We start from the raw sequence: 13,054 nt of genomic DNA, 5'->3' as shown, positions 1-13,054 counted from the left end.
TCTTTTATGGCTCCGGCCATGTTGATTATCTTTGCTACACTTTTTGCTAGACTCATGACAAAAACGTCAAGAAATATATTATGTCATTATGCCGCCCCTATAAAAGATGGCAGCGCCCTCTACTCAGTGTTCAACTTTTGGATTCTTTTAGTCAAAAACAAAACTATTTATTGAAACAGTTAAGGGCAAACAAGATAGTTAGTATTAGGGCTTTCCTTTGATGGGTAAGCAGTCCTGATTTGTAACAATTCGCTTCTGTTTTGTTTAACCAGGCTTTCAGGCCTGTGCTTGTTTTAAAAATATAATTTGGTGCGTTATTTCAATGTCTCTTCCTTTTAAGAAATCATGATTTGTTAACTTTAAATTTTATCTCTTCAAATCAATTGTCAGTCAGTCAGCCATTCAGCTTCCAACCCTCTATATCCTAACACAGGGTCACAGGGGTCCATTAGAGCCAATCCCAGCCAGCACAGGGTACAAGGCTGGAACAAAACTCGGGTACTGTGCCAGCCCACCGCAGAACACACACGCACCAACACAGCACACACTAGGGACAATTTAGGATCGCCAATGCACCTAACCTGCATGTCTTTGGACTGTGGAAGGAAGCCCACGCAGACACGAGGAGAACATGCAAACTTCACGCAGGGAGGACCTGGGAAGCGAACCCAGGTCTCCTAACTGCGAGGCAGCAGCGCTACCACTGCGCCACCATGCCACCCTCAAATCAATTGTTCTCTAAAACATTTCTGTGTGGTTCCCTTGCACTATAATGCTTCCTGAATATAATGAAATTCACAGAGCAAAGATTCATTCTGTATCTGTGATTTGGATAAAAACCTCGAATATCAGGCTTTCGATCTTACTGTTTTCCCTCTAAATTTGATTTCTGGTTAGTGATTAGGCTTTGATGCAAAAAGGTTTCATCATGAAGGTTCCGACTCATTTTTGGTTTTGACTCTTTTATCTTCTCTTCGTTCTTATTACCCTTGGGAATAATGAGAGACTCCAGGATCATTGATGCCTACACACTCCCAGGAGAGAATAAAGGTACAAAGTCAAGTCCTAAATAAAGAAATGCACACAATTAAAAGGGCAGGTCACAAATAGTGACGCTGACCACCAGCCTCACATTTCCAGATGAACTGAAACGAAGATTGACACTCTCAATACCATACAACCAGATTTGTTTGTTCTGCAGAAAGTTCAAGCAAATGTATAGAAAGAAGTTTCCTAGAGGCTAAAGGAAAAAGAATTTAGAAAATAATTAGCCACAGGTTAATGAAAATCCAGGGAGAATAATCAACTGTCCTACAGAAGTAAGGGAAATTGTGGAGAAGCCACAGATAAATACAAAAGGCAAGAGAGGAATATTAATGGAAAGAATAGAAGAAAGAGTCAGATGACAAACCAAAAGCTCTTCTTCTGGGACAGTCATTGAACATGTGAAGTAATGTGCCAGGGTTATTTATGGCATAGAGGTGGTCAGCAGCCAGCCAAACCTTTTGCATAGCACTTATGCAAGAAGAATTCAAGATGGTACACAAAATTGAACTGAATATGCAGGCAATTGGGAGTAGATAGAGATGTTGTTAAAAGACAATTTTTAAGAGATGGGGGACATTGAGGAGAGGTCATGTTACCATTCTGAAAGTATTGGTTAATAATAATAATTCATTACATTTATATAGCGCTTTTCTCAGTACTCAAAGCGCTATCCACACAGGGAGGAACCGGGAAGCGAACCCACAATCTTTCACAGTCTCCTTACTGCAAAGCAGCAGCACTACCACTGCGCCACCTGTGAGGTTAAGGCCTATAAAGCACCTTATATAGAGAAACATGGACAGTCCCTACTGGTTTCAGGATTGGATATAGCAAATGAGAAACATCAAAAAGATTATGAGAAGAAAAATGGAAAGAATAGCAAGAAATGATATGAGATGAAGATCAAAGAATAAGTAAAAGGAGTGTAGCGGAAAATGTTCTAGAAAGGAATGACTGGAACACTCCATGCCAAGAATCATCACCACCAAGAGTTAAAATACCCAGACATTCCCAGGAAAAGAGTTACTGTCAGTTCAGAGAGCTGTGTTATGAAAGATGGCAGTGCATCCAAGACAACCTGGATTGGAGTCCAGATACTTCTTGACCCTGCTCCCTATTTTAAGAGAGTACAAAATTAGCGACTTTCTGTTTTTGCTGATAATTTCGCCTTTGGTCACTGTTACACTCATTAAAAAAGTTGTAAATAAGCTACATTCAGTAACACTCTTTATAAAGAGCACAGGTGGCTTGGTGTGGTAATGTGCCTGACAGGCATTATAAATAAATTATAGAAAAGTTTTAGGACTGGTGTAAAAAAATGACTTACACTTAATAAAATAAAGGCACTTACTTTTTTAAACAGATGAATTGTGAATGTACCCTTCCTTGAAGATTTTAAAATTCAATTCGACAGGACCACACTTTGTGACACCAACGGCTAAGCATATGTGAGTTTGGGAAAGGCCTACTGGACTTCACCTGCGTCAGGTCAAAACGTAAGCATCTTTATAGCCCCCCGCTGCTGCTGCAAAGTAAGAAACGTGGAACGTTAGTTTTTATTCATACATGCATTAGTTCCGAGAAGGGGATGCTGAGTTAAAACTACAGGAAAATAACTTGCCATCTGGAGAATGAATCGGCTTGTTCAGCTGAAGCAATTTCTGGGTGTGTCCGAGCGTGTGCAGGCAAGGCCGCCATGTTATTTAGCACATGCTTTGCAAGGGTTGTACAGAGCATGCGAGATTTGCCTGTGTGAGCTGCGATTGGAGGGAAGGCGTGGCGTGATGCAGGACTGGCATACCCCAGTATAAAAGGCACTTCCTGAGTACAGGGGTCATCCTTTGACTTAGTTGTGGAGTGAGTGCATTTGTTGTAGCTGAAGTATAAAAGCTTGTTCCTTCTCTTTTGTGTATATTTTCTTTTGGCAAATAGATATACACTAGATATCTCAGGTACAGGTATTTACTGTATATATTTTCGGTTTGTGATGCACTTTTTTTTTTTTTTTTGTATATACAGTGGACCCTTGACTTACGATCTCAATTCGTTCGCGAGGGCAACTCAAGTTGGTTGTAAGTCAAGACTATTTTTCCCATAAGAAATAATGGAAATACCCATTATGCGTCCGACCCTCCCACAGCAACACTTACTTAACCTTTTCATAATGAAAAAGGGTTGTATAATATGCATAATTTACCAAAACACCAATAATTTTTCTAATGTACTAACCAAAAAGTTATAAAAAGTGCCTAGCCTACCAGAAACAAAAATTTCATACTGTACTCACCATTTAATTTGACATCTTTGGGCTGCAGGAAGGGAGGAGGAGGAGAATGAAATGGAAGGTGGTTATTGTTTGGAAGGAGCCTCCTTATACAAATCTTTTCTTTGTAAAATTGTCGAGATGGTGGATTTCGACATGCTGTACATATTAGCGAGATCGGTCACACGAACACCACTCTCATATTTCCGCACAATTTCCTTCTTCGTTTCAATTGTGATCGCTTTCTTTACCTTCGTTACCTTTTCTTCCTTCCTTAGCAATTATCGAAAAAAATTATATAAATCACTGCACTAACCGAAATTACGTCCACAAACACATATATCTGGGCTCCGACTGACACTTACGAACGCTCTCGGCTGTTTGTTTACAATCGTGCAAGCGGATATACTTGACCGCATTCAGGTCCTAACGCAAGATGTTGGTCATAAATCAAAACAAAAATTTGGGTCGTAAATCAAGTTGTTCGCGTGTCAGGCCGGTTCGTATATATCAAGGGTCGACTGTACACTGATTTTTTTCTCTTTGTAAATATTTTTTGGGGATCATTGGGAGGACTTTGTTTTATGTAGTATTTTCCTGACTGCATTTTTTATTTAAGGAAAACTGCAATTTATTTTTTAATATACATTTATTGTTTTGATTCTTTTTCATTTGGGGACTTGTGAGTCTGTCTAACATCTCTCAGTTCTGATCCTGGTTGATCCGAAATTACAAGATGCCCAATATGTAGTCTGGTGCCATTTTCCCCAACAACATGGGGTGTCACACGTGGGCTTCACACTTTCTTCTGCATATTATTACTCCTGATAAACAGTGAAGGGTGACACTGTAGTGTAGTTGCTAGTGTTACTATTTCACAGATCCTGCGTTCAAATCCCATGCCCAGTCACTGCATAGTTTCCCCAGATCTGCATTATCCCATACATTTGCCAGTTAGTTCAATCCTCCATTTTAAATTAGCCCAGTGGTGGTTTATGCCTTGCACTCGAGGCTGCTGGACTAGGCTCCAGCTCTTCATGATATTATTCAGATTATGAGGTGTTTGAAAGTATTATATTAAAAATATAACAAGAGGGTAAACAAAAGTAGTAATATCAGTCTGATTTGTAATATTAATTGAAATCTTAAGATATTTTTCTGTCACCATTTTGGCATTTGGTATTGATTACTTCAAAGCCTTTATAGATTAGACTTGGCACTGTCTATTATTGCTGAAATGCATGGGTTTAAAAAAAAAAAATTTGAGCTTTATGTTTCCTATCTGAGTTCACATGTCTTTCTGTAGTTTTAATTAAAGAAGTGCATCTTTGTTTTCCTATTGTTGTTTTGTTTTATAATTGTTAATTGAATTATTCAGTATATTTTGATTTACAGCACAGCTCCATTTTGTTTTTCTATCGGTGCCGCCATTTTGATGAAACTTTGCCATGATGCTATGTCCCGTTGCTAGGGTGCGCATCCTGGTAGTTGCATTTTGTGACATCATCAGCGTAGCCAGCGTAGGCCTACATTATCAGTCTCCATACTGAGCTGATGCCAACAATCTGACTTGGCAACAGGTTTAAAAGTCATCCAAAATGATACTGTGGCATCCAACCTTAAGTTGTCAAAACTCAGTCTGTGCTTCTTTCCTTGTGATTTATTTATTTTTGATCTCCTTGTATTTGACTTTGAGATTTCTTTTCTTAGTTTGTGATTCCTTCTGTTCTGTTTTTTGATGATTTGGTTGGCTTGATTTCCATTTTTTTGCCTGTTTCTGACTATGCTTTTCTCCCAGTCAGTTTCCTTCTGAGTGACCTCACACATGGGACAGTATTACAGAGACCAAAAGATGAGAAGTAAATTGAAAACCTAGCTAAGGTCAAAGGGCTATGTTTTGTCTAAATAAGAATCAGAAACCAGACATTGCTGCACAAAAGGATTTGCTAGAAGTTGCTAAAAAAAAATACATGCCAAACATTTAGGAACTCTATCTGCAATCTCATGTAACCGAGAAGGTCAAGGAGCAGACCTTTATACTGTCCTGTTGACAACATCACATATTGCACACTCCTGACATCCCTGGATTTTAACACCCTAGCACACAAAATGGTGTGTCAGTACAAGGTAAAATAATTATGGAACACTTCATATGTAAAAATAAATGTTAGATTTGGGAGTTCCAGCATGAATTCACCTAAATCCAATGCGAAGCGTTTAGAAATTGTGAAAAATGAAAAATGAAAAAAAAAAAATTTAAACAGCCAGAATATAATAACTGAAAAAATAAATAGAAATGTTTTAGAAGATATAAAACTCTGCTATTAAATCATTTAGGTTGTTATTGTGATGCAGAACCCCCTAAAATGTCTAAAACACATGCCTAGTTAAATGAAGCTACAATGAGATCCTTTGGCAGAGCCAGCATAGGCTTGTTTTGTTCACATGATTAACTGCCATCAAACATGAGTGCCTGCCTACATCAACCAGCTATTAACAGGCATCAAAGACACAAAAGTACAGGGATGAAAGGAATGCCCACAGACACACAAAAGCATGGTGTAACAGTGTCATATCTTAATATTCAAAAGCATTAGCAAAAGATGGAGTCTCACTTTTACATTGAACACCACAACAGTGGTTATCCATAGAATGTTTCCATGCTTCATTTCTTAGGGAACAGGTGCAAGATTGCATCACAAATTATTTCCATTTTGAATTCCAGAAAACAAGAGAAGATTGCCAGCCATAATAAACCATTTACAAAATTCTAAGAAACCAGAATTGTTGGAGAATGCAGAAAAAAACAGAAGGTGTTTATGTGGAATGATGAGTGAGAGAAATTGACTGGAAGAAGAAAAGCACAACAAACCTCATTACAATGTTATGTCTGTAAGAGGCTGGAGTTAGAATACTAAAAAAAACAATCAAAATCAAATAGGTTATGTTAGGTTAGGTTTACTTTATTAGTACCATAGTTAAAATTGTGTTGCGGTACAAGAGATTGGCTGTCCCTCTTGACAACAAATGAATAACAACAGACACACACATAGAATCCATTCATGTACAATAAAAAATACATGTTAAAATAAAAGGTTTCATTCAAAACACAGAATAATAAAAAATAACAATGAAAATAATAAATCCTAAATCTAAAATTTATTGAGCTGTGTGATTGCTGCTGGAACAAAGCTGTTTTTATATCTTTTTGTTCTGCTTTTGGGAACAGTAAACCTTTTTCCAGAAGGAAGTAACTGAAATTCGGAGTGCAAAGGATGGGAGACATTACTTAAGATAGAGTTTGCCATGCGCTTTAGCTGCCTGGAGTACAGAAATGATGGAGCTGAGTTGTAAGTCCCCAGTCAGCCTACCTGACCATTTAACAATTTGCTTCATTTTGCTTCTGGGTTTAAAACAAAGATTTCCAAACCAAGCATACCAGAGAGAAAGATAAAACAGGTTCAATAAAAGCATGGCAAAATAGTCTTAACAGGGTTTTGTCAATCTGCAAATAAAACAGTTTCCTTAGACAGAATAAATGCTGATGCACATTTTTGCATAAAGCTTCACAATATGCCTCAACATTTAGTTTAAAATCAATTATTGTACCCAAATATTTGTACAATGTCACACACTCTAGAATTTGCCCATCTTCATGATTACTACCATTTTTTCCAAAATCAATGATCACGTCCTTAGTTTTAGATACATTTAACTGCAGATGGGATTGTTCATACCACTCAACAAACTTCACTAAACATGGCACTATCAGGCCATGATCTGTGTCAGTTTGCTGGAATAGACGTAAAATGAAAGAATCGTCTGCATACATCAAAATAATGCAGTTCTCCTGTCTATTCCTACACATGTTCGCATACAGGATAAATAAAAAGGGGTGTAAGCACACATCCTTGTGGAGTACCAGCTGAAGAGCAGACCTAGACTGATAAACTGCCATTTTACCGTTTAAATTCTGTGTCCTGTTTGTTGAAAAATTCAATATCCAGCCCACAATGTTATTCCCCAAGTTAAATTGCCCTAAGAGCCTTCTGATTAAAATGCCTAAGCATTAAAAGAACAAATTGTATTCAAAATACTTAAGGAAAGGCCACTAACTAAAATCTATCATTCTCCATTTTACTTACATACAATATGTTATATGACCAGCATAGTGACCGAAGAAGGGCACAGCCAGGGCCTGACAAAGATTGTCACAAAAGTGGTAGAAACAATCTGAAAACTGCAATACAAAATGATGTTGCCAAAATAGTGATAAAAAATACAATAACAAATGTTTAAAGAGCCTGCAGCTTAGGTTAAAAAGAATAATGGACCAGAATAGTCATTTAAACAGGGAAACTATCAAAGCTGGATAGAATAATAAATGGTGTCAAAAAATCGAATCTTAAAAATCCTGGTCAAAAACAAAATCCCTGGATACCACAGAATTCTTTCCCTACAAAATCATTAAAGTTTGTAGACAGTATGTGTTGTCACACACGTGCGCATGGGAGGCAGCTAAAGGGCCTGAATAATGCCAGTTCCACGCCAGACAAGGGGATGGCGAAGTGCACTGACTTTCTCTCTTGAATCCCTTGCAGACCATTCACGGGAAATTCCGCACGGTTCTGGTGCCCATGAAGACGTCACTTTCCGGTGCCAACGATGCTGTATTTTCTGGCTCCGGTGCCAATGACGACACCACTTCCGGTCCCGACGATGTCACTTTTGGTTACGATGGCAAACGATGACACCACTTCCGGCCCAGGTGATGTCACTTCTGGTCTCGGCCTTTAAAGCCACCATCTTTACACCTCTAGATCAGTTTTGTTTTGAACTTGAACCTGAATACAACTAAACAAATAATACCCATTTGCAGCCAGGGCATAATATACAGGTGGCTGCCCCGAACCTTTTTGGATGTCTCGTGTCAATCCTTGTTACAGTGTTTAAAAATATCCATGAACTTGCACGTTGGGTATAATGCCCTTGCACTTTTAGAACATTAGAATAACCTAGACATAAACAATGTTACTTTAATAAGATATAATCATTGTTTATTGTTATTGCCCTATTGTTAGGCTCAAGCTAAGTTTCCTGTTGAAAGCATATTGTTCAGAACAAAAATGAATGTGCATCCTGTGCATGGATTGTACTTTTAACACTCCTAAGCTAACAGGACTGTCAATCAACCTAGTGGACAGGGTTAATTGTGGTTATTTAAGGTATCAATATTTGTCATGTCCCGTTAGCAACTGGGTGTAACCAATCATGTTAAAAGTTTTCTAATTTTGTAATGAATTCCTTAGAATTGTGATCTAATCAATGAATTGCATAAATATGGCGCAGAGAACACTCCTTTCCTTTGTAACACTTGCTAATAAGATATGCTATGTTGCCCTCTTGCAAGATTTAGATAAAGAATAATGATTGATGCTTGCTCCTATACGGGACAGCCAATGGGGGTGTCCGTGAAATTTCTTCCATACAAGCACACTTTGAAAAGTTAAAAAAAGGTTGATTTTACAATGGGGCAGCCCTAGCTTTTAGGGGTATTAAATAGGAAAGCTATAGAAATGATCATGTTTATTAGTGACAAAAGCTGTACTAGATAATGCATCAGTACTAATTAGCTATCCTCCATCACCATTTTATATATTTATTATTCTCAAGAAATATCAAATTTAGTTAGACCTCAGTAGCTTCGACTTGCAATTGACTTCTGCTGGAAACTCATTGGATCGATGCCTCTGTAGTTACTACCGTGCTTCACTCCAACCTCAGCAGCATCAAAGTGATCACAAAGAGCTATTCCATCTTCATCTCGTATTCCTTGTCAGTTGGTTTTAATGCTTTCTTTCCTCCTCTGATGTAGCCTTTCATGTTATTTAATTCAGTTCTCAGCGTGTCATCTTTTCTTTTAGCGCACAAGACCTATTTGGATCAATAGGCATTGTTGATGAATCCAAGAGTTCGTTTCTACATTGTCTTCAGCCAGTTGAGGTGTAAAAAGCCGATAAGAACTCCTCACCAAAGTAAAGAATCATCTGAAAGCAAACAACTGATATTTCTGTTATAAGTAATGTAAAGGGTACTTTTATTCATTTTGGTGTGCAGCTTGACAGAGAGACCTAAACTACATCCCCTTTGACTGAAATTTGACATCAAACACTCACCAACTTAGAAAATGTTCTTAGCAAAGACAAGGATGAGTTTTTCTGTGGCCTTCACATTTGAATGACACTCTTACAAAACATATAGCAGACTTCTAGGTGCCTTGGTTAGATTGACTGATGTCCACAATCGAATTATGCTAACATTTGATGGGCAACTGACAACCAAATGATTAAGACTCTGTGCTCCCAAAAAGCTACCTGCTCTCTTTGCATCCGCTCCGTCTGCTTACTTCAAAAGATTCAATTCAAAAAGAGGTCTACAGTAATGTTGGAAGTAACCCTTCTACCCCAAGGGGTAATCTACTGCTAGACCTTCTCAGCTTGTAATGGAATTGTATGTTGGTGCCACATTGAGTCCTGGTGTGCTAAAGGACAAAGAGGTGCACAAGCAATGGAGACTGAATATAAAAGTAAAATGTTTGTCTTGCTGAAGAAAACAGTTGACTAATCACCAACTCTCAGCAGATATATTTTATGCTATTCATAGGGGACCATTACATGAAATCTCAAATAGTGTAACTGTGATGAAGCACAAGGCGCAACTAAACAAACAGAGACCTGGACAACAGAACAGAAAATCTCCCTGTATGCCCTGCTCCCATTCATTTAACCCTCAGCTTCACTCTACCCCATCCTTATTCTTCTCATCTTTATACTAGTTTTTAACATGGGTCACCCCTTTCTGATTATGTATTTCCTCTTTAAATTAAACTGGGAATCATGGACTCTGCTCTAGATGAATGCAGAAAACCTTCTGTTCTGACCAGCTGCTCTCTATCTATTGACATCACTTGCTCTCCTGTTCTCAGAAACTTTCATCTGGTGTGTTTCAAAAATCGGCACTATGCCATCTTCTCCATATTGTGTACATCCATTCCCTTTGTACTCTTATATTTACCACCTCTAAAGCTGCACATACAGTGTGCAATTTTTAGAAATTGTGGTCAGTGACTTCTTGGGTACAGCCATCAGCAATGTGTCTGTCTGTGGAGAGAGTGTCGACCTTGTCGAGAGGGTTACTTACCTCGGCAGTGACATTCATGTCTCTGGTGACTCTTCCTTTGAAGTCAGTAGACAGATAGAGAGCACGGGGGGGACTAATGGAAAGTTCAGGTGCAGGGAACACCAGGAGCTACTAGAGGGAGTTCTAACATGGGGGACAAGAAAGTGAATTACAGATATTGAGGGTACACACTCCTCAGTCTTGCTCGAAAAGACTACAACATCAGGTTAATGGAATTTGTTTGCATCCTGGCCATACCACCTCAAGGAGTGTAGGATCTTGGTGTAGATTGATTCCTCAGCATAGACACCATTTTTTTCAACTTCTTAATCTTAGCTAGAATATAAGATCCCACTGCTTGTAATTCGTAGTTTCTGAAGCACTTGTCCAAGCTGTTCCACCTCAGGAAGTATCGCTGCAGTGAGGTGAAGGTAACACTCAACAATCCTTCAGCAATGGCAACATGTGTTACTGAATGTAACCACCACCATGTACAGCCTCTTCGTAAGCACTGTCATTTGTAAGTTAAATAAAGTTCTACCATTTTATCTACCTACCAGCATTTGAAGTACACATTGCATTGTTCCAAGGAGCTGTGACGGCCGGGTTACTCACAGCTGTCATTACCTCCTTGAATCCGGGGTGTCGATAGTAACATATCGAGATAGACCGGGCAATGAGGACACACACACAGCAAGGAAGTGCTAAAAGTGCATTGTTTCAATTTATTTCAAGCAACAAAGCAGTGTCCAAATTAAAGTACAGTGCTTCTCTTCTTTAAAAAAACAAACAATCCACCATAAGAACCAGTTATGGTTAAGAAGTTAAAATCACAATAAATATCAATTAGAAATAAACCATTAAAACTTAGGATAAAATCAAGTATAATGGGCAGTGTTGTTCAATCTCTCTGTCTTTCGTCTTACCCCTTTCACCCAACTCACAGGTGTAATCGATGAAGTGAAGACTCTGACAAATGTGGTCCATCACTGTCTTCACTGACCCCCTATCTCAGCTACATTCCTTTGGTATCCTCCAAGAAGCGCTGTACCCAACTCCATCTTCCTGACATCTCCACTGATGTCTGAAGAATAATTAGGAGCATCTGATCACTTCTGCTCTTAACTGCTCAGCAGAAACAATCTGGTCTGCCCCTTGAGCACCGCTCATAATTTTTAAGGGTTTCCCTGACCGCTTTGCCAACTTCCTTCTGCACTGCCTCCCATCTGATCCTTTCCTCTACTCTCCTTTCTCTTCCTCTGTTGTTTTTTTATTTTGTTTTCCACTTGTTCTCACTCACGGACACCCAGTGAATGCAGACATGCCAAACGATCCATTAAGCCATGATGAGGGATAGTTACGTTATCCACTTGTGAGCACATTAATTGCAATTAGCTGATTCTTTAATCAAGAATCTCCGTGGTCACATGGATTTTCTCTCACACATCTACACTCATGGGGTCTGTGCTGTCTCACTGTTTTTATTGAAAAAAAAATTGCATTGCCACAGACCTTTGTCTAACTTCACCACAGGAGCAGACTAGATGGAAGAGGTAAGTGACACTCTGAAAGATACCTTGGTAAAGACAACACATCACTGCTAAGGGATCAATCGTCAGGAAGTAGTGGATTTTCATGTCATCATTATACCTTTTCTAACTGTATGAGGTACTGCGTCATTATCAAAAATTAAAGGATGTTGAAGCCTGATGTACTGTACATTGCTGTGGTTCATTTTGGTTTAAATTATTTGTGTTTTGTGAGTAATATATTTATTACTTATTCTAAACAAAAACATTTTAAAGTGCCAGTTATAATTTACATACAAAATTGGGTTGTGAACATCAGCATTAACAGAACTCATTTGTAAGCTAGAGACTGTCTATACAAATAAATTATTTTTTTAAATTTAGTGGTTGAAGTTTGAGAATTTTTTTCTTTTTATGGTTTTGTCCTTTGAGCACATTCTTGACAATATTCAAACACCATGAAGGTCTGTTGGGTATTCAGCCCAAAAACACAAGGGAGACATCACACCATGGATTCTGTTGTTGTCCTCTTCTCTGAAGATGGTGTGATATATTTAAGATAAGATCTATCTTCTCTAAATCTCTCCCAGAAAAGATTTCCTTATTCTGTGCAGGTTGATGGGAGAATTGAACAGTTTCGGGTCCATTTTTGTTAATGAGTGAGTGAAGAAGGCAGAGGTAAGTGTGAAAATATCAGATGAATGAGTGCGGCAGAAATGGTTACACAAGTGCTGTTCTCGAACATGCTGGTAAAGCAAGAACTTTGTATAAGATGCTGGACTTGCTCTAAAAATAAACCAAGGAGCTTAACCATGTAGATAACAAGGGCACACTTGAATTGAGTTGACTATGTGGTGAGGATTTCTCTTGTACGCCACCCAGAGAAGGGTGCCAGGCATGGAAAAAAACGTAAGGACAAACATGGAAAACAGACAGATTAGATCTCTTGGATAGCTTAGGCATGTTTGGGAAATCCTTAGAAGTAGCTGGGACTGGAGATAAGAAAAATGTGTCCTTCTCTGTCCACCACTGTATG

The sequence above is a fragment of the Erpetoichthys calabaricus genome, chromosome 14 (genome assembly GCF_900747795.2).
Source record: "Erpetoichthys calabaricus chromosome 14, fErpCal1.3, whole genome shotgun sequence".
Taxonomy (NCBI): Eukaryota; Metazoa; Chordata; class Cladistia; order Polypteriformes; family Polypteridae; genus Erpetoichthys; species Erpetoichthys calabaricus.
Note: the sequence above shows the minus strand (reverse complement) of the source record.